At 48.5% G+C, this 23110-nt stretch overlaps 1 protein-coding gene across 6 annotated transcripts in view; it reads right to left on the bottom strand.

Moving 5' to 3' along the window:
- LOC138819815 (C-terminal-binding protein 2) overlaps nt 1-23110 on the bottom strand; it is a 125000-nt gene that overhangs the window by 81217 nt on the left and 20673 nt on the right. The gene's annotated exons all lie outside the window — the stretch shown is intronic.

Consider the following 23110-nt stretch of genomic DNA (forward strand, 5'->3'; position numbering starts at 1 on the left):
CCACTGGGGTGGCTATGTAACGGGACAGCCCACTTAGAAGGATACGCCATGGGAGAAGGGGAGGACTGTATTACAGATATAAACGGTTGCTTCTCACCCAGACTTAGGCTCAAATGCCTGATTAACATACAAAAAAAAAAAAAAAGAAAGAAAGAAAAACAAAATCACCTGTACCAGGCACTGGTGGCCCAAGTGATAGAGTGCTAGCCCTGAACCTAAGTCAGGGACAGCGCCCAGGCCCTGACTGTAAGCCCCAGACTGTCATCAAGAAAGTCCCAGTTATTCTTCAATTTTTAAGAAGCTATAATTTCCTCATTTAAAATGGTAAGAGTTGTACAGTCCAACTTTTATTATGTGGCTTAGCTTAGAGCCCTGGATTCCATTCCTAGTACTACATACACAGAAAAGACCAGAAGTGGTACTGTGGCTCAAGTGGTAGAGTGCTAGCCTTGAGCAACAGAAGCTCAGGTACAGTGCCCAGGCCCTAAGGTTCAAGCCCAAGGACTGGCCAAAATAACAATAATAAATAAAATAATATCAGAGCCTGGCACTAGTGGCCCACATGAGTAATCCTAGCTAGTCAGGGGGCTAAGATCTGAGAATATTAGTTCAGTGCCAGATGGAGTAGGATATGTCTGTAAGAATCTTATCTCCAATTAACCACTACCAAAAAGCCAAAGTGGAAGTGAAGTTGTGGCTCAAGTGGTATAACACTCTATCCAGGATAAGAGTGGGGGAGGGGCAGCAGGAGAGAGGAGAGCCAGGAAGGGGTTGTAGGGGGAAGAGAGGGGAGGTAGGGAGAGACATGATGATGCATACGCATGCCTGTAATCCCAGCAATGAAGAGGTTGAGGTGGGATGACTGACAGAGATTAATCTGGGCGTGGACAGACTTGAGGGCTAGCACTGGATAGACAGCAAAACCGTATGTCAAAACCAAACAGGGAGTGTGTGTGTGTGGGGGGGGGGGCACATTCTCTCAGGACCTAATCCAGTGATATCCCCTGTGAAGGCATAGGAAGTCATAAAGAAGGATCACAGGATCCCCTACACCCCCTATACCCCCTCACCCCAAGAAAAACCATGTCCCTGTATTTGTGGACATCACTGTTTGGAGACTGACAACCAGCTTCTACTCTTCAACTAGAACCAAGAGAACCACCATGCCAAGGTATCTGTGGGGCCATGGGGTAGGGGACTCATAACCTACACCGCCCCTCACATAGACTTTTGTTTCTGGATTAGTTCCTCATACAACACAAGTGCCATGTAAACAGCTGGTTTGTTCTCACAAAACCATCACTGTACTAAGGTTTCACATCAGTTTTTTCGTGTGTTGTGTGTGTGTGTGTGTGTGTGTGTGTAGTGTGTGTGTGTGTGTGTACATACAGCACTTCTTTTGCTTTGGTTTCTTTCTCGGGTAGGGATCTTAGGCCTTTCCTCTTTTGTCTTCTGCCCTGCTTGGATTACAGAATGCCCCACCACAGTCCTTTGCCCCCTGCTTAGCTGGCATTACAGGAGTGCACCACCACACCTGGCTCTTCAAATGTTTTCGATGAGAGGTTTGCTGAGTCCATGGATACAAGGGTTGGCTACATACTGGGGTGGAGGGTAGCTTCTATAACTATGCCAACATGGTCAAAAAGCAACTCACTGCCCTGCAACCCCACACCAGCTCAAAACCCAAACTTTCCACTTTAAGGAGAAAGTGGAGACGACATTCCAGCCTCTTAAGTGCAAGGACAGGAGGGACACAGTCTTTTAGTAGTCCCAAGGGCCTAATGACACAAGCTACATCCATCCACTGAGGCAGCGTGACTAGCAGACTCCTATCCATCTCATACAGGTGTCTTCTGGAATGCCTCGCGAGCTTAACTGCCACCTCCCAGTCTGCTTCTTAAACTCCTTGCGCAAAAGGGAATGAAATATTTAACAACAATATCATATTTGCATAACTTCAATGTGCTTGTCTCCATTTGCCCTGGGCTTCCTTATTTCTATTTCTTCTCCTTGTTCTATTATGCCTACATGAAGCAGACATGAACAGGCTTATGTATGTACAAATACCAAAACCATAAGGACATTATCTACCTAGTTCAGGAATTTTAACCCTTTCTGGAAGGAAGGAAGGAAAAGGATTTGGGGGTCTAAATTTAGCAATTCTGTAACAATACTATTTGCTTTGAAACAGAAGTCTGGGGACAATACAGAAACAGGTTATGATCAGAATGGTATGGGTTCAAGCTTTTAATCTGAGAGACTCCAGTTAAATTCACAGGAACAGACAGCTCTGCCTTGCAGAAGGCTTCACAGGTTAACAGTGACAGTCCACTGAATCGTAAATGGGAAATTTGGAAGAGCCCGGAGCCTGCCCAGCAACCAGCAACAGCTTTTGGAGTGGATTAAAAACATTAAAACACTTGGAAGATATGGCAATCTTGAAAGCTAGATACATTGTTACTTGAAGGTGGAAAGAAATACTCAGGAAGACTGCAGCTACAGAAAAGCTAAAAATTTCCCAGTGCTTGTTTCAGAAGATACTTGCAGGCTGTGCCAGGGAAACGTTTCTTAGCAGGATTTCTCCAAGAACTTCCGAGAGTATACAATGAGACGCAGAGGTGACTTAGCTACTAAGGTCATGCCCCACCCGAGGCCTGGGGAGGTGCAGCCAAAAACACCCGTCATCCCCCGCACCACCTGCAAGCTCCCTGTGCTGCCTCTGGCTGAGGGTCCTCTCTGGCCTGGGCCATGCCCAAAGTGGGTGACAAGCAGGGACACCAGCAGGCAGGGCATCCCAGGAACATCTTGGATGAGGGCTGCTGGCCCTTGGGCTTCCACAGGAAAGGAACTAAGGATTCAGGACTCCTGCCTAGAAGGGCTGCTCCACTTGGGAGTTTGATTTGCTCTCTCCCTAAGGCAGGCATGAGAAAGTAATATTCTAGGTCCACAGGGGATAAAGTCGACTTTCTCAAAACTGACTGAGCTTTGGAAATTCTGCCTGCCCTGAGCCCCGTGGGCAGGTCTTGAAGGAAGCCCGAGAGGCACGGTGCACAGTGCTCCCAGGAGGGCTGTCCCGGCCTCGGGAGCGCACTCAGCACACAGGCCCACAGGGCCCCGCGAGTGCTGAGCCAACGCCCTGTGGGCCACTGCCCCTTCGGCCACATCTAGATCAGAGTACCAGCCCTCCCTCACCTGCCAGCCGACATCCACCACAGCCCAGGCTGTGTCAGCGATGGGGCCGCAGAGGGGACTTGTGGCGACTCCCGGGAAAGAGGGTGTGGAGAGGGGGTAGCCGGCCTCCTCCCAAACCCTCCACAGGTCCTCCTGACTCACTGGAAGAGCAGCCAGGCCAAGGCCTCAGGCAGAGGGGTCACCAGGATGCCAAATTCCTGGCCACTAAAGTAATCTGCCTGTGTCGGCAGGCTGGAAGTCCCTCTGGACGGACAGACAGACTCAATCAGCCAAGCAGCAGCCCTAGAAGAGTATGATCCAGAGGTCTCTTCTTTCCACTTCCCTCAACAGCTCTCTACATACCTGCTTTAGGGCTGTGTCTGCCTTGAGTGAGATCCTTGCCTACTGGGAAGGCCTTACCTCCCCCTCCCCCACCAGGTACATCCCTGACACAAGGAGCCACCAAGCAGGCAGGGAGGTATATGCTCAGGGCTGCTGGGGTACCCCAGAGCAAATGGGGTGCAAGAGATGGCAGCTACAGGGGTGGCAGTCTTCCTGTTTCTCTCATCTAACCCCACTGTATCCATCAGCAGGACACGAACACAATCTGCCCTTTAACCAGGCACTAGGGCTGCCATTGAGATGGCAAAGCCTATTGTGCGTCAGGTGCCTGCCCTCAGCTCTAAGAAGGTGCCCGAGGCCAGGGTCATTGGACAGGAAGCAGTGGTCCCATGGGAAAAACAGGGACCTGATGGTGTCTGCTGCTACCCATCGGACAAGACCAGACACTGAGATGGTACCATCTAGAATGCTGACACTCTCATACTGGCAGGCCATTCTCCCCACCACTGCCTTGTAAAGAATAAACCATATTAATTAACTTGGAAACAATTATCCTTTCTTGAGGGGGGGAGGGAAAGCAAATTCTCTCTGCACCCCCCTATAATACAGCCACAGTTGGGCCACTTGAGCAGAGACCTTAAGGTTGGCACTTCACTATACTCCTGATGTCCAAATGTCTCAATTTCAAGAAGGAAAATGTCCTCCGGGCAGAAACTTTACACACACAGTCTTCATGGAGAAATGTTTATGGAAATTTAGTACTATTAAATAAATACACTCAGAGGGCTTTAGGTTTTAAGAATGTGAAAAGACTCAACAGCCAAGATTTGAGAACGCTTGTCTTCAGATACAAAGACGTCCGTGGAGAACTGTAAGGAAAGTCTTGGACCTCTGCCACTTTCAGAAGGAAAATAGAACGGGATATGGTCCCAGTGTTGTCTCAGATGTAGCCAATTAATGTGCCTGCTCCTTGGCCCTATCCTTGGGTTTCAGACTTTTTAACACCATAGAGCCAACAGACTGGAGGAGAGCTGGGTGACAGAGACAATGCCGGGAAGCCGGTCGAGCTTCAACAGCCTGGGACCCGGGACCACCCGCCCCTCGGCCTTGTGACTGCAGAAGGAAGATACAAATGAGGGCATGGGAACAGCAGCTGGGAAGGTTTGGTAGTGACCAGAGAAAGGAGCATGGAAAACAAATCGATAAATAGGTGCTGCCAATCAAAGCTGGTGTCGGGCAGTTATGGAAAGGGGGGAAAGCAAATATCCTGAGCATCAGCCCACACACCGACGTCATTTTGTGAACTCAAGCTGTGTTCCCACACCCAGAACTGCCCAGCTGGCAGGGAAAGCAAGGGCAGCTACTGTGTGCAATCTGACCGGGGATCCCAGGGTCCTGACCGGACCCCCAGGGTTTGTTGTAAGTGATGGTACACAGGGCCACGTACAAACCTTGGGAAAAAGAAAAGGAAAAAGAAAGAACTTCCCTTAGAAAAGATGAGGATAACCAGGCCCCAGTGGCTCACACTACTGGAGGCTGAGATCTGAGGATTGCAGCTCAAAGCCAGCCCAGGCCAGAAAGTCTGTGTGATTCATCTGCAATTAACACCGGGAAACCGGAAGTGGCACTGTGGCTCAAGTGGTAGTGCTTGCCTTGAGCTTAATAGCTGAGGGACGGCGCCTAGGCCCAGAGTTCAAGCCCCACAACCGACAGGTGGGCGGATGGGCAGAAGAAGGAAGGAAGGAAGGAAGGAAGGAAGGAAGGAAGGAAGGAAGGAAGGAAGGGGAGAGGGAGGGAAAGAAGGAAGGAAGGAAGGAAGGAAGGAAGGAAGGAAGGAAGGAAGGAAGGAAGGAAGGAAGGAAGGAAGGGAAGGAAGGGTGATGAGAACAGTGGACAGTGTGTCAAGTGGCCAGCCAGAATAGGCCCACCTCAAAACTGTACTGCTGACCATGTTCTAGAGACACTTGGTGTCTGTGTCTCATTTTTGTTTTTTTAGTTAAAAACACAACCTGAAACAGAAAACCACCTGCTGTGGAGCAATATGGTCATGTGAGATAGTTGAGAACCTCCCGGAAGAAACAGGTTTAGGAGATTAGCTTGGGGTCCAGCTCCTGGTAGTCAGACAGACATCCTGACCAGAAGCTGTGCCCCTGGTGTGCTCTGCTGGTCAGGGGGAGGAGGCAGTGCGGTGCTTTCTGAGCCCTGCCAACCAAGGACAGGTAGCACAGATGTGGGCCTCTGGGTGTTGAGAAGCCAAACCAACACCATGGTCAGACAGAAGCATTACACCAACGTAAGGGCAAAGCAGCTCCGCAGAAGAGTGAAGAGATGAAGGAGGAGGCTGAGCGCAGGGAAGAGTCCACAAGCGCAGGGCAAGCGCCTTGCTCTCCCTCTGCTGGAGTAGGGTGCTGGAGTCTGCATAGCCCAACCTTCCTCAGGGACAAGGAAGAAACTGGGCATTTTCATCCCAATGCATCACCGAGCTAGCTATACAGGTACCGGGTTACAGTGATTGTAGTACATTGTGATTCTGATATATCAATAGATGTGAAGGATTACAAAATATTTAAAGACAGGAAAAAATACCTATAGGTCTACTGGAATACGGAATACAAAACAGTAAAAATACTCCCCCAGTAAATTTCATTTTTAAATATATGCATACATTCATGCATAGGAGATGGAATATAACCAAAATGTTATTTCTCCGTTCTAAAAAGAGGACTTAAAAATATTTAGCAGAACAGTTGATCATTTATATCAAATCTCTTCATCCTTTCATGTATTAGAGCATCTCCTCCTGAAATCTAGATAGACGCTGTGGGCTCTCGGGTTAGGAGGAGCGGGCTGTGGCTGGGAATGAGAAGGTGGATGGCGCGAGGTCACCCGTCCTGCTTTCCTGCTGCACCACAGCAACCCCACCCCTACCAAGAGGAGGCAAGTCCAAAATAGCTGCACTACCTCAGCCGGCTTTCAAGAAAGCCAAGTGTTCCTTCATTGAACACCAAGTTCAATCTGTTACCACACAAAAGTTCCCCTTGGGAATCTCAGACTTCCAGTGGCCAAACAACTGACAGAAAGTGGTTGGGAGACCGAATGAAACCTTCCTCCTCAGGCCTCCAGGCAGACCTAGCAGACCTCTGGTGAATCCAACAAGGTGAATTTCTCAGCATGCTCTACTCAAGTTCTTGACCATGAAGCAGAATGAACAGCAAGAAAACACTCAGAAAAGCACTATGACTTGAGGATTGACTAGTGAATTCTATCATCTCTGAAAAACTTACGGGTAACCAGCTTTAGATTTCAACAGCATTGAAGAAGAGGCCAGGTGTGGAATATTGAGCAAATAGCATGGCCAGGTACCAATCACAGCTCAGAACCCGCCTCTCTGGTGTGGCCTCCATGACAGAGCAGCCTCTATACTCGCAATGTGGAAACCATGTCACTTTCCAGGTTACACTTGAAAAATAAAGACAAGTGCAAGATGCGGTCCGCTGTAGAGACCAGCATGCACAGAGACTCTGCAAATAACAGATCTCAGTAATGCCCCTAAAGATCTAACTGAAGGTGAATTCATGGGTCCAAACTATGTTTCCTCTGAAAGCAACAAAAGGTTCACAGAAGTTCGCTACAGTATCCAGAACCATCACTGATGAGGAAAGCCTAGCTTGACTTGAGTCTTTTGCACTTCTCACCTAACACACTACCAACCAACCCCAGTGCACAGTATCATCCCATCACCAACACTCACAACAGGCAGTAAATCTCCAACAGCTCAGCCCAGTGAGTTGAGACCACAGGATTGTGATGGCCCCTGATAAGACAGGCTGCAGTATCCGCCCCCCCCCCCCCCCCGGAACTAAGGTAGGTGAAGAAAATGATGCAAGTGTTAGACTGGCCTGTAGCTCACTGAGGCTATAAACCCATTCCAAGCACCAAGTAAACTTGGCAGTCCACTCATAGACCAACTCCCAAAGGGGCACAGCCTATACCCCAGGGGCAGGGCCAGCCTCCAGTCAGCCAAAATCAAACTGCAGAGCCCTTGATGAACACATGGTATGTATAAAATTACCTATCCACTCATGTGTATTATGTCTGGAATACTGGGAGTTCTGAACTAACCTGCATACACTTAGCTACCCAACTACATTTTATTGATTTGGAAAACTATACACACCAGCACTTGGGAGGCTGAGACAGGAGGAGCTAAGAAGTTCAAGATCAGCCTGGCATACTGGACAAGGCCTTGTCCCCAAAACTCGAAGAGCCAGGAGCTGGTGGCTCAAGCCTGTAATACTAGCTACTCAGTAAGGATTAAGGTTCAAAGTCATCCCAGGCAGAAAAATCTGTGATACATATCTCCCATTATACCAGCAAAAAAAGGGAAGTGGAGGTATGACTCAAGTGGTAGAGAGCCACCTAAGCCTTAGTTCAAACCCTAGTACCAGTATGCACATGTGCACACAGACATACAAACAGGCGTACGCACGCACGCGCACACACACTCAAAGACAGCTCAAACATCCATGTTGAAGAGCTCCAGAAGTTGCAATTCTCACTAAAGCATGCCAAAAGTACATAGCTTCTACCTGTGATGCGACCTCTACTCTAGAACTTTCTTTGGGCTGCTGGGTCTTAGAAGCCAATCAGTCCCCTGTATTAGCCTGGGGGGCTGCCCTAGCCACCTGAAGGGGTTGTGGATTGGGGGAACGAAAAAAAAGCAGGGAGACTCTCGGGGTGATATATACAAGCACCTGCTTGTGTACTAAAACTTCTGTTCCGCTGGGCAAATCTGGCTGTGTCAATGTCCATTTCCAGGCACTCTTACTAGTTTTGCAGAAGTTAGTGGGAAAGGAGGGAAAGGCTATCTGGGAATCTCAGATCTGGTTGTATTTCTTTTCTTCTCTTATTCCTGATGTGAACTTTTAGGTTTCAGTTGGGGCGGGGGGGACTTGTTTGTGTAATTTGGCTCCTAGTGACTGGCTATAGGGCAACTTTCTTTAACAGATGGGTTCCTAACAAGGGGCATGCAGAAGAGCACTGCTCAGGCAGCGTAGGTTCTGGACCCCAGAGAGCTCACAGCTCCTGAACTCTGACCCTCTCCCACTAGATAGTGCTGGCAAAGACGCTGCTGCAATGTCAGTGCTTTCCTGGGAGCAGGCAAGGCCAGCTGGCTTGCAGTCTGCCGGCTACTGCCAGCTTGCCTAGGGCTCTCCAGGCCACACCCGACAGAGGGCGCCTGCCCTGGCAGAGCAGCCCAGAAAAAGAGGAGAGAGCGAGCCAGCCCCAGGGCAGCTCTGTGCTGGGCGGACAATCCAATTCCAGAACTTTCTTGGAACTAAGTCTCTGAAGCCAATCATCCCATATATAACCATACGTGTCAGTTGGGGACGGCCCTGACCACGTGAAGGGGATGTGAGCCTGCGAGCTCCAGGTCCTGACCCAGCCTGGCTGAATCGAAACTATAGGCAGCAGCAGGCGGGACCAGACCGCCCGCCACCTTCTCGGCCGTCATACACCACACACAGTTGTAAGCTGTGCTGGCTGGCATCCAATGCCTAGCTCACTCAAAGAAAGTTCTGGAGCTGGAGTCTCACAGCAGATTGCAGGGTCAAGCTGGCACGCCCCAGAGCAAACCTACAAGTTCACCGCTGCTTCTCCAGCAGCCCAAAGAGCTGGCTGACGCCCTCAGACTCCACATCAACCTTTTGTACCAGGCGAAAGGTCTTTCTGTGACTGTTCCCCGGGTCCAGGCTGCCTCCCTTTTAAGGAGAGCTGGCACACTTCCTGCCAGCACTCCACTCCCAGTAACTCCCCGCTGATTCAAAGAATCCAAAAGAAGAAAATTACAGAAGCGTCCTAGCTATTCCCGGCTTCACTGTCTTCGGGCTTACACTTTCTTGCAATTCATCCAACCCAAGTTTACCCTTCCTATCTCCTGGCAACAATCATGAAAATACCTCTTCCCTTCCCCCAAAGGCCCCATGATGTGTAAGGAATAGATGGAAAATATTTCAATAATAATACTATTTTCCAGATTCTATAAACCCTTAAATGGCTATTTACTCCAGGAACCAGACCACTTTCAAACCATCAACACTACTCAGCTTCAAAGCTGCTGAGGTTAAAAAAAAAAGGAAGCCAACCAAAAAACCAACAGAACACATCAGTAAAACAGTAACTCTTCCACATGAATAAACTTACATTCTACATAAATTAAATATATAATTTGATTAAACATGTTTATATCTTTGTGATGACATTTAAAATAGAAGTAATCGTTTTCTTTTTTAAAAGAAAAACTCAAATATAATTCGAAGCTGTCAAGCCAGTCTTCTGCTACAGATCTTTTAAATGTCACATACCTTCAAAAGGGGGTGGCACTTTCCTTTTAAATATGCAATTCCAAACAGTGCGTTCTGAATCAAGAATGTATTAAAATACACTGCTGGCATTTACTCCGGTTTAAGCAGTGCCCTTTCCCCCACCCCTCAGGTGGACTTGCTCTGGAGGCCCTGCAGACAGACAGACAGACAGACAGCTCCTCTTCCCCGGTGCCTACTGGGGCGGTCTCTCCCCAGGTCATGGCCGCATGCTGGCGGCGCTGCTGTTGGAGGCTCTCTCAGAGCTCAACACCAAGTCATGCTCCTCACACCTTAAGGGGCAAAGGTACCCTCTGCTAATTCTCCCAGTTTCTCCCACAGATAGCTCACTGAACCCTGTGCAAACCAATTCTGGCATAGCACCAATGGCCCGATTGTAAGGCAGTGTTAATCAGATGCAAGGAGAACTCAGAACTCATTCTCATAAGTCAATGACCTACATATTCAATTGCTTATTCGCCATCTCAGCAGCAAACACTGAGCTATATTTAAACTCAGAGCACAGATATATCTTTCTTCTAAAACGCTTAGAGAGACAGATAAGCTTCATGCAGTCCGGCCCTCCTCATCTTCTCTACGTAGGGAAAGCCAGCCCTGGTGACATCAAGTGTTTGGGGGAACAGAAGAGGACAAAGTCTACTTCTCCACCCTTTTAATAGGGAGGTGCACAGGGTCACTTCCACAGGCCACCAACATGAGGAGCCTTCCCACTGCTGCTTCAGCTGGATGAAGCATGGTTCAGTATCGCCTCCCCAGAACGGGGCTAGTAGTAAGTACTGGGGCACGAAAACTGCACCAGATGAGTTGAGTCCGTTAAGCACAGGCGACAAGCAGGTCACTATCATGTGTCCAAATCTAATGAAGAAAGTGAAGGGATGTGAACTCTTCCATCCCTTGGAACTAAGAAACAACATCTGATACTCTGGAGTCAGCAGAGATGACAGCAAAGGCAGAGAGCTCTTAAGTCTGGCCTAACACAGAAGGTCACAGACTGCTGGCATGGTACAGCTCTTCGTCTTTTACCCAAAGCCCATGATGAAAGCAGTGTACGCAGTGTACGCAAGTCAGCTCCCCACTCACTCCATGCTGGAGGCTGATCAGGGCGGATTGTTTGAGAAACTAAGCAAAGAACCACCTCCACCCTCCACCCCTGCAACCTAGCCCCAAACCAAAGCAGATACCTACTCCGCTCACTGCCAGGGAGACTATTCAACACACACATTGCTGGGTGAGCGCTGGATGGGGTCACTCCACAGCAGACTATCCACATACTGGGTGCTGGGTGAGCACCAGATAGGGTCACTCCACAGCAGAGCCCGGGACCCTAAGTTAGGAAACCCTGGCTACTGCTTAGTACTACAGCAGGCAAGTTCCTGGGCAGCTCAGAACTGGAACTAACTGCTCCCAGACACAGGAGAGGGATGCCACTCGAAAGATATTCAGCATTCTCACAAGTCACTGGAGCTTAAAAGAAATCCCGTATGTGGAAAAACAGTGAAAAGGAGACTTCTCTCTTCTTTGGGCAACTTCCCTTCAATGAGTGACAAAGTCCACTTCCAGGGCCTGGATGGGACAGGCTACAAAACCCCAACCTTGAGGCCAGATCCCACAGCCTGCTATGTATGTGGTACATCCAGAAACACAGCCAGAAGGCCATGGACACACAGAGATAAACAGCAGGGCTAGGTTCTGTAAGGTGAGGCACCTGCCCCTGTGTTCTATGGACAGCAGATGGGATGCTGCCTCACCAAGACCCTACAGAAGTCGTCCTCCTTTGGGAGCCCGCATGCTGTTCTTGAGCTACTGCAACCAGGCTGCTCCAGTGAATACCACAGCACCATGCACAGGGATGGATCATGCATGGAGATGGACGAGATGGGGGGGGGGGGGATGGCACCACCCCGCAATGGTACAGAAGTTACCACACATAGGCCAATACTTATTTCTAAGGTGGAATGGTGGTCTTTTCTCAGGCTAGTGACACTGTCCAGGGACAGTGAAGTGAGCCTTCCAAGCAGCCACAGCTCAGACAACTGGCATTTGAGAAGATATAGAGGCCTGTACCCACTGAACTGGTCCTCAGGGTGTCTTAAGTCCTTCCTATCTATCCCAACTTAAATGACAGCCCAAGGAACACCCCTCTCAGGATGGCCTCCTGAAAGCATCCTTTAATGCTTTGCTTCTCCCAGGCACAAGTGGTAGCTATGGCATGGAGACGTGGAATCTGCGGCAGAATGCCACACAGGCATTACCCATGGCATTTCGTTTGGGATCTGCTCAAGCAGGCGCCTCATGGAACCCAGCACGCACTGCTCACTACAGCTCTTCTAAAGTTTGTGGTTGGTGTAACTGCATAGAAGAGCCATCAGCTCAGCCTTCCTTACCCCAATCCTATCCTGGCTCACAGCATCCTATTTTTTTGAGTCCTTAAAGCACTTTCTTGAAAGTGGAAGATTATAAATAAGTAAAATGGAATCCACAAGGACACTCTAGCAGCCCTATAAAACATGTCTCTAAAAGTAACAGCCACAGCTCCTAGACAGGCTGGTAGCAAAGTCCCAGGGCTGATCTAGTGTCCTCCCGTTTCTGAAGCTAACTAGAAAAGTGGTCATCAGCGGGCTTGAATAAATCAACCATTAATCATGAATACCAAAAGGCTGACATAGAGATTAAATAGAACCAGAGGCCATGGGACCCTCACTCTAAATAGGGAAGCCACAGATTCTGGTGGGAGGAGGTAGGAGGGGACAGGAGAAATAAAGCTAGAGAGAGACAGAGAATGTGTATGTGTGTGTGAGTGTGTGTATGTGTGTGTGTTTGAGAGAGAGAGAGAGAGAGAGAGAGAGAGGAGAAAGAATCATTAATTATCAAAAAAGAATCCAGAAGAAAAAGGAGCAGTCCCCCCTCCATCTAAATAAAGAGGGCAGGGCTACTCTACACCCCACCTCTGGTGGGGACCCCAGCGCCCAGGGCCTGTAAGCAAAGGATCAAGGAAGAGGAAGGGCACCCTTGCACACTATTCCCACTGCACTACACATCCATCCAAGGAGAAGTCAACATTTTACTAAGTGATTTTAAAAACAGTGCCAACTTCTATGTGTGACTGGTAGTTGCACAAAAGGTTGCGACTGCTTTGTAAGACTAAATATACACCTACTCTATGACCTAGCAAGATTCCATCCCCAGAATTTACCCCCGAAGCTTACCGCTACAAAAAGGCAGCTACAACAAAGGGCTCGTAGCAGTTTCATACGAAATAGCCAAACGCTGGAAACAATCCAGGTATCCACCAACAAGTGAATGCTTCAAGAGACTGTGGTGAATTCATTCAGTGGAGTATTACTCAGAGATATAAAAAAGAACAAGCATCCTATATGGGCCAAAATAGGTTTTCAAATCTGAAAGTCGTAGTGCCAACTGAAAAAAGGCTTTAGGCAAAAAGACACGTTAGGTATAACATGTACATACTATATTGCACATATTAATAATGCATGTTTACTATATAAAAATGCTAGAGCAGGCAACACTAATCATGCTGGAAAAATAAAAAAAAAATGATGCTTGTATGAGGCTATTGGGCAGGTAGAGCAGAAGAGGGTAAAGTGGGAAGGGACCTGGGGAACCTTCTGTCTGTGGATACACATGTATGTGCAACTGGTATAGCTCCTTGCTTGGTACGTGTAGACCAGGCCATCACTTCATGCTGCCTCAGTGCCAGCCCAGCCCACCACAGGACAGTTCCTCAAAGGAAAACAACAACAACAAAACCAGCATCAAGTCGACCTCAGGTAATGAGACTCTTGCTGAGGACTCTGGGTGAGGCTGAGGTCTGAAATGCCACCACGCAATGGTTATGATGCAAAGGCATGCCAGGCAGAGCTGGATGGGGAAGAGAGTTAGCTGGAGAAGGAACGCTGGGTGGGCGCAGTCTACTCACAGTACATCAACCTCTGACTTTCATCGCCAGGAGTTGAAAACGATACCAAGGTGAACCGCACCTCAGTTGGGGAACCTTTCACTCCACCCATTCACATCAACCCTGTCTCTGCAATGGGAAACACAAAAACCCACCTGACCAAAGCTAGCAAAGATCATGCCCCTCCACGATCATTATCTGTAACTACAGGAGGACCAGGGTATGGTGGGGATTGTTGGTGCTAATGCAAGCCATAAAACATAGGTCTCTACACACAAAAGGGCCACCATGCAAAGAAAATCCCAGGACCATGCCATCTGTAATTTGAAGGTTCATAGGGCTTTGTGACTGGGGAAAGGGCAGGCCATGGATTTCCGAGTCTCCCTCCCTAAGCTTCATCCGGGCAGAGTAGCCTTTGGCCACAACAGCTCTCAAAGAACAACACTATTTCTACAAGTCCATTTGGAAGCTTGCTACTTAAATGCCAGGTGACTTTAACACGGCTGCCGATAAATGCTATGTCCTCTAAAAGAGGGACTTCTCCATCTGAACTTGCAGGCCCAGAGCAGTTCACACGCAGGCTGTACTTACAAGCATCTCTTATTGCCCAAGAGGCTTTTAAGGCATTAAGTGTAGAAAATACATGCAACTTCCCAGTTAAAATATAGTGCACAGATACTCAGAAAGGTCAATGTAGCATCCGTTCCATTTTCATTACTGATGCCTCACCCAGGCAGCAGGATGCTATGATAAAAGCACATTTCAAGAGTCGGGCTGCAAGACAAGAGCCACAAGACTTTAACCCCTGACAGAACCCTCTATCTCTCCTTCAATGTAGGCAGATCCTGGACATCAGCAAGTCCAGCAAGGAGGCCGACTTCCCCTCCCAGAGAGGACATGGCTTCCCATCCAAATTGAAAGCCCTCACCATGGTGGTAGACACAGCAGAGGAGGTGAAGTCTGAGCCTGCTGTCTGACTGGGGTGTTCATGGAAGGATGTAAGATGTAGGGTTTAGATTAGAACAGGGGGGAGGGGAAAGGGGGGAGGAGGGATAGGAATATCCAGGCTGACACACCACACGAGGTCACCCCAAGATTTGCTTCTCAACTTCTCCACAGTTGAGCAAGTTCATATTCCAAAGAATGGAATCTGGGGCTAGAAAGGAGGCTCAGTGGTAGAGTGCTTGCCTTGCATGCACGAAGCCCTAGGTTTGATTCCTCAGTACCACATAAGTAGAAAAAGCCGGAAGTGGTGTTGTGGCTCAAGTGGCAGAGCACTTGCCTTGAGCTGAAGAGCTGAGGGACAGCGCCCAGGCCCAGAGTTCAGACCACATGACCAATCCAAAAAAAAAAAAAAGGAATCTACAGGACTCAGGGACTTAATACAAGTGAACAGGTGAAAGGGCCACAGGTGCTCAGGGCCGGCACTGAGTGGGACTGTGAAGTTTAGTTCTGCTAGATACTATCTTCTTTAAAGATGCAGAAGTGCATAATCCAGGTTAGTTCCTGTATCACAAAAAAGCCTGGTTAGTGTCCCCAGGGCACAGGAACCCAGGAGCTACCCCCCCTGCCCAGTTCCGAGGTATTCTCAGCTGATTTACTCATCCAATGAACCGATCAGGGAAGAACCAGGCAAAGTATGCTCATTCTTTAACCACTTCCACAGACACGCATTCCGATCCAGACACCACTTACAGAATCAGCCCTGTGCCGGGCTGTGCTGGCTTCCCAGCAGGACTCCCACAAGTGGAAGGAAGCACAGAGCTTTAGTGGGCATCTGGCCTCTCCACACTTGGATCCCATCTTACTCTCAATTATAGCACTCAGAGCACAAGCATCATAGATTATCCAACCACTAACCAACTCAGAAAAGAGACACTAACTCTTCGGATGCCACACAGCCTTGACTTTAAAGACAAGTCACAACTAGACTTTCACTGACCAGTTAAAACCTTGAGCAACTATCTTTTTGTTGGAAAATGCCAAATTACAACAGTGTGGTTTGCGTAATGCATTCACAGGTCAGGTATCATCACACCTTTTGTTTAGAAACTGTAATTAGAATGCTTTTTGGGGGAAAAAAACAAACTGTCAAGCTATATATAGCATGGGATCAATTTAACTTGATCCCAACGATGTAAAAATGTTGACAACCAACAAAAGACAGCACTGTCATTGGAGTCTTCCAAGAATGTTGAAGGGACACAGAAATCTCCATTTCATAGGTAAAGACTGAAAGACTCTCAAGGGTTGGGTGACTTATTGGCAGTCACACAGCTAGCACACTGGGAGAGGATTTCTAGCCAGCCTCTCAATCAGAGGATGATACAGGATCAAGCTGCCCACAGCTGCCTCCTGCCATACCAACCCTGAACTGTGAGCGCCAGCGCTACTTCCATACAGATTCAGCTCAAAGGACAGAGGAACCAGGCACCTTCTGTATATATTATCTTACAAACGCCATAAAAAAGGGGGGGGGAGGGTACATCTGCATAACACTTTCCCAGCGAATTCCACGACATTCAAGTGAGAACAGATGATGCACAAAAATATCAAAAACAAGAATCTGCTTTGGTAAATAGTTAAGCAGTATTTTCACATCATCCTAATGAATTTAGTTTCAATAAACACAAATCAAGCAAACACTCTAAGAATTTTAATAGTATAATGCAAAAATAAAAAATAAAAACACAAGAAAAAACCACCAAAAAACCAAAAACAGAAACCTTGTATGACTGCTTCAAAAGTGACCTCTTTCCACCAAGCACTGATACCATAAGGGAAAAAAAAAAATCACAGTGGCTGACTCAGTTCCAAGGATTTGCTCTTGGGTTCCTGGGATCTGAACTCGGTCAGCCCTGGAATGGCTTGCCTGGCCTGTAACTGGTGCATCAACGAGAGCTCGAGACTCCTCAATTCGGAGCAAACTGCAAGTGTCTGTATGCGGAGGGAACAGTACCACAGACCAAGCTGGTCAGCACACACACACAGAGCCAGTTCCAGTTCCTGCCCAGGGCACCTGTGCCAGCCATCAATATAGGTGCAGTACATTGCTGTTAAAATGACCGGGATGTTTAGGAAGCTAATGGAGATGGCGGGAGAAGGAAGCAGATCAAGGTGGATCCTGCTCCCCTTTCCCATTCATCACCACTGATACTGTACTCAAGTTTACACCTCAGAACAAAGTCTAACAAAATAGGAGTATATCCAGGTGTGCACTGATCTAACTGGACATACACAAATCTGGGGGCAAGGAAACACAATCATGCTGCGGCCAGGTTATGGAATGCAGGCGGGGCTAGTCCCAGTGATGGGTATCTGAGCAATTATTTAAACAAAGCCCCTAGTTTTCTTCATCTGAAAACAAGCTTTTGTTCAGAGACTGTCATTAGAATGCTTTTAAACAAGACTGTAAACTATAAATCTAAGACAGGGCAGGTCTTTTCAAATGACATTTTTGCCTGGGATAGAATAAACCCACATGAACAATTGTATCAATTATCACAAAGCTGAATAATTCCACTGGAACAGAAATGTGCCATCTCTTTTTCCACACTGGGAGCTTTGGGGAACACAAGTCCCCTTGCCTGGGGCAGTTCTGGTGGGGTGCTGTTGTTTTTTGGGTTTTCTGGGCAGTGATTAAAGTTTGCTTCCAAAAAGAAACACACATGAAGATAGTAAAGATTTCCGCAGGTATGATTAAAAGTGCAAGTAAAGACTAAACATTAAAACTTGCAAATCACACGACCGGAAGGCACAACTGCCAACACTGCAAAACAGTCCCGAGTCCAGGACACAGAAATCAAGGCAGCCCCTGTGACCAACGGCCACTCCCACCAGCACGGTCACCAGTCGGCTGCAGGGCAGATTCAACCTGGGTTTGCTCTCAAGCGAACCCAGCCCCATCCCACCTGCGATCTTTTCAACAGAGGTCAATAAGGTACAAGGAAATTATGAACTACCCAGTGAGGAAGGCCGGACCCCCTGCTTCCTGGCCCCTCACTCTAGTGAAAGACGGGCAGTCACAGCATGGTTCTAGCTGAGCTTGGAGTTGACTAGAAGAAAATCCCTGGGAGGGGATCACAATCCTACTGGTCCCATCTCCTGCTAGCGCCCACTGAGTGAAGGCCCTGTACCCCAATGTTCCACCAATAAAGCAAGGCTTATCATCACTTCTGCACAGGCTAAAAGAAGGGACCCAATATGATGGGGAGTGGGACTGGAAACGAAGGTGGACGTCACTCTCCTGGCTGCAGCTGAACCCCCGGCGGGCAGCTCTTGGAACCCCCCCCTCCCATTCGCTCAGTAAACACAGTGGCCCCGGGCAGCCCAACACCCAGGTCTGGATTCACAAATCTTTTCCCACTCATAAGCAGCAACAGGACAGCACCCCATTCACTCCTCCAGCTAGAGGAAAGGCGCTTCCTTGCTACAGTAATGACTGAGCACCCGGCAGAGACCAAACCTCTAGCACTCTTATCTCCAACTTCTCTCAAAATCACAATGGCTGTTAGAACACAACTCCTAGTGGCGTCTTCCCTGTCCTTTTATCCCCACCCCACCCCCATAACCTGCCTCCCTCCTCTAGTCCATAGACACCCCCCCCCCATCTTTATAAGCCAGATTCCCACCCAGGGGCTCCTTCAAGGCGCGGTGAGGAGCTGGGTTTTTCCTAGGATGCACAAACCGCCTCACACATCTTCCACTCTGGGGCTCACACCAGGGTCCACAAGGTCCCAGGCCAGGCCAGGGTTCAGCACTCGGTTTCCTAGGCAACAGTTCTCTCCTTGCAGCTACCCAGTGCCTAAGGAAAGATGGTGTGTCTCCCAGACTTTCTTCACAGGGGCAGGAGACCCCTGCCTTCCTTACCTCTGGGGTAAAGGGTTATGCCCAGCAAACCCTCCACCCCAACCCCACAGCCACCTCGTCCTATAGAGCTAACTCCATTACTACGACTACTGTACCCTCCCCGGTGTGCTCAGTGCGCAGTTCCAACCATCTCCTGCCAGGCCTCACTGGGTGTACCTGTCCTTCTGGTAGTGTCAGTGTTGGGAGGAGTTGGGCCTCCCAGATCTGCTCTCTGCCACTGCTCCCAGCCTAGGGGCAGGAAGTTACGGCTTTCCCGATTCTCTGGGCCTGTGCCTTCCGGGCCCAGGGGAAAGGGGAGAGTGGCTTCAGCTGAGGGCCGCAGGCTAGACAGTGGCCCTCCAGCTGGCTGTCCACTAGAAGAATCACCTGGAGCTTCTTAAACCACCCAAGGTGGGAGAAACGCGGATCAGACTCAACCTGTGGGGGGTGGGAGTGGGGGTGGGGCTGGCCTTCTCCCAAGCTCCCTGGGTGATTCTCAGGTCTGGACAGTGGCTGAGGATTGGGGGGGGGGCAGACAGGGGGGTGTAGCCTGGTACCTATCTCCTGTAAGAGACCTCCCTGACCAAAAAGGTTTATGAGTGGGACCCCTAGGAGTCCCCATACACACACTGGCTGACACACTGGCCCTCTGCCTGATACTAGAGTGATCAGTTCCTTTGAGGTAGGACTTGGTCTGGCCAGCAGTACACTGCCCAGCACAGTGTGGACCCGTTTCCCATGTCTGATGACCCATTAGCCCCAGGTGAGGAAAGGTCCCCCTTCTGTGTGCCCAGCCATGCCAGAGACCATTCCTGCAAGAGTTCTGCTCTCCACACGTTCCCAGCCTGCCTCTTACAGCCAACTCCTCCTGCAGGGAACGCAATTCACTTCACTGCGCTGTGCACCTACCACATGCCAGGGCCTGATGTACTTGGGCCTAGCAGTCTGTTACAGGACACCTCCCAGAACACTGTTAATCCCCCCAGTAGCTCTGAGAGCACAGGACATGTAAGGGCAAAGACAGAGCACACATCCTCCCAGCGGGTAACAGGAAGCCTTCCTGAGGCTGTGGCTCATGGCCTTGACACAGACAGAAGATTTCAAATTGGGCTCTCGGTCACCTGTTCTTCCCGGTTCAAATCTTTATCACTGACATCACACCTGAGAGAGGAATGGCTTGTTTTAACACAGTGACTTGTATTCTTACTTACTCTTTTAACCTAAAAATATACATTTTTCCTCCTGTATCTTCATACATGCTGGTCCCTGAAATCACAATTCACCAGGATATCAGAAGTACCAACAAGTCAGAATAAAAAGTTTTAAAAGAAAAGGCAATGATCCAGGCACCAGTGGCTCATGCCTGTAACCTTAGCTACTCAGGAAAAGTGAAATCTGAGAATCATAATTTGAAGCCAGCCCAGGCAGAAAAGGTCCATGGGACTGACTCTTCAATGAACCAGTTAACAGCTTGAAGTGGAGGTGTGGTTCAAGTGGAAGTGCCATCCTAGAGTGGAAAAAGCCAAGGGACAGTGGCTAGGCAATAAGTTCAAGCCTCAGTACCAACTGGGGAGGGGGAGAGGGAAAGATAATGAAAAAACCACAGAAGCTACTTGTAGGACAACCGTGCACAATTTGCTCAGAAGGGTATGTCTTAGGACTGTGACATGTGCCACTAGAGACAATAAGCAAACCCAGAAGGGTAGAGCAGAAACTCTCTTGCTTCCAAGAGGTGTGTGAGGCCTTGGTAACCATGATCTGAGGCTCAAAGTCCATCCAAGGCCCCAGCCCATGTCCCTGACTTCTTCCTCTCCAGTTCTCCTCAGGCATGGTGGGCCTGGATTATTTTTTTTGGGGGGGGTCCGGTCATGGGGCTTGAACTCTGGGCCTGGGCGCTGTCCCTCTGCTCTTCAGCTCAAGGCTAGTGCTCTACCACTTGAGCCACAGCACCACTTCTGGCTTTTTTCTTTTTGCTTATGTGGTGCTGAGGAATCAAACCCAGGGCCTCAGGCATGCAAGGCAAGCACTCTACCACTGAGCCACCTTCCCAGCCCCAAGGGTCAGACTTTTATCATTTAAATTTTGAGCCAAAAAACAAAAACAAAACCTTTCCAAGAGGCTTTCCAAATTCCTGAAACATACTGGGTGGAAAAAAAAAAAAAAAAAAGAAGCCCATTTCCTCTTATTTTAATCTTACATTGGCTGTGTTTATAAATAAAATAGAATTACCTATTTATTTGCTTACCTTACTTGGAAAGACAATAAATTGGAAGGGCTTCATAAATCTCACAGGGAATTCCTTTAAACAAGGGACTGTCAGCAAAAAAATCTGTAAATAACCTCCTGGCAGCCTTGAGCAATCACCTCCGCCGCTCATTCTTGTTCCTTCCTGCTTTTGTGCTAATCTTCCAGCAAACAAATCAAATCAAACACCAAAATGTCTTTATTCTTAGGGCGGCGAGATTCAGAAAACATCCGGAGTTGCACAGAGGCTGCATGATGCAGACCACACCCAGGACACAGAACCAGGGGGGACCACCTCTGCACCCCAAAACCCTGGACAAATAAATACCGCAGGAAACCAAGTCCAGGCTAGTGACAATGACGGGGCCTCTCCTCCACTCCCATGGGAGTCCAGAGTCACTGCAGCCTGCCGCTCCGGGTGGTTCTAGTCAAGCTGGCTTACGCTCCTGCTTCTGGACCATCCATGAGAACCTGGGCCTGGTGTAGCACAAGGGTGCTGTGCTGTGTTTGATGGGGCTGATGACAATGACCTTCAGTCAGAACTCTGAAAAGATGGACAGTCTCACACTGAGGTTTCAAGGACTGTGCTAAAAATAAGTCTAAACGGGGAGGGGGGAGAAGCTTGTGGATAATCAAACTCGCAAGACTAGAAAAAGCTGCTGTAATCAATTTACATATCAGGAAAAGGATAATTACCATAACCAAAGAGAAAATTTCTCTGCACCAAAAGGTTAAAAAAAAATACACACAGCATATCACTATCCATGTAAAATGAATATACGTATTTTCTGCTAGACCTAACCTCCAGAACAGCTATCAAGAACAGTTTCACATCTTCACCCAGTGTGACCTTGAGACTCAGGTGGGAGAAGCCACAGGAAGGTGACAGGCATCTCTTCACTTGGCTGATTAGCTGAACTCGTTCGTATGTCCCACTGAGATTCCCCCTACCTGGCAGACTACTACTCTTCCCTACGTCCACTGGGCTTTGAAGTTTCCAACCTATGAAGAGGTAGATAGCACATTATTAGACTGACCACTTCTAGTCTAAAAACCTGACATGTTTTTAAAAATTGCAACGTTTCTGGGTGCTGGCATGATAGCACAAGGAGAAAATTCCACATCATGAACTTAGTGTTGGCAGCAAATTGCCTGTATAATCCTCATCACTCAAGGCTGAGATCCCGAGGACTGAGGCTCAAAGCTAGTCCCAGCAGGAAAATCCAAGACACTCCATCTTCAAAATAACCAACAAAAAGCAGGGCTGAAGGAATGGCCCCAATAGTATCGATGGTCGGCCAAGCAAGCAAGTGGGAGGCCCTTAGTTCAAAGCTCTTTATTGCCCCCTCAAAAAATAAAGTCTAGAAAACCACTTCAGGTGATGCACATACATAAAACACAAATTTATTTAGATCTGGGTGCCATCACCAAGAGCTCATTATGTATGTGAAAACATTCTAAGGTTTGCACAACTCTGAAATCTGAAATACTTCCGGTTGCAAGCATTTCAGAGAAAGGCTCTCATCTATGAACCAGGTGTCTCCCACGCCTGGCACATTCCTGGTACTCAGTTTACACATAGATGCTATTACTATGACATCGAATATCCTCAGATGACGGTGCAGGCCTTTCTGAAAAGGCTCCTTTCATGGATTTGATCATTTACACCCAAGAATCTTTTCTTTCTCCACTGGAAACTTCTGGCCTAGGCCAGCAGAACCTGAGCACAACTGAGCCAAGTACAACTGGGTGGCTGTCAACTCCCTTCCCTCCATGAAGTCAGCTGGGAGTTTAGGATCCACCCAAGGAAGACTTCCCACCCTAAGCTGGAAACAGGAGTGCAGCTCAAGGCGAGAAGAGCCGGGAGCATCCTGTGCCTGACACACAATGCCACCAGGTCCTTGGCTGCTGAGCCCTGATCCCTTCAGTGCTTGGAGCTCTGCTGTGGACACAGCACAGCAGCTGCTGGTGGTTGGCGAGGTCCATGGATGGACCTTATTTTATTGGAGAAACTTCCGTGGGGTAGAAATGATAATATAAAGACAAAGCCACACGCACAAAGCCAGCACAAAGCCATCGCAGTCAAGGTAATAAACACATCCATCTGCTACAGAAGCTCCTTGTGCTTCTCATGTTCAAATAAAACACCAAAGCATCCCAGTAATCAATCCCAGCATTTTGGCAGCCACTTCTGCCAACCAAGGAT

This window comes from Dipodomys merriami, unplaced genomic scaffold (assembly GCF_024711535.1).
Source record: "Dipodomys merriami isolate MVZ:Mamm:240054 unplaced genomic scaffold, mDipMer1.0.p SCAF_82, whole genome shotgun sequence".
In the NCBI taxonomy this organism is placed as follows: Eukaryota; Metazoa; Chordata; class Mammalia; order Rodentia; family Heteromyidae; genus Dipodomys; species Dipodomys merriami.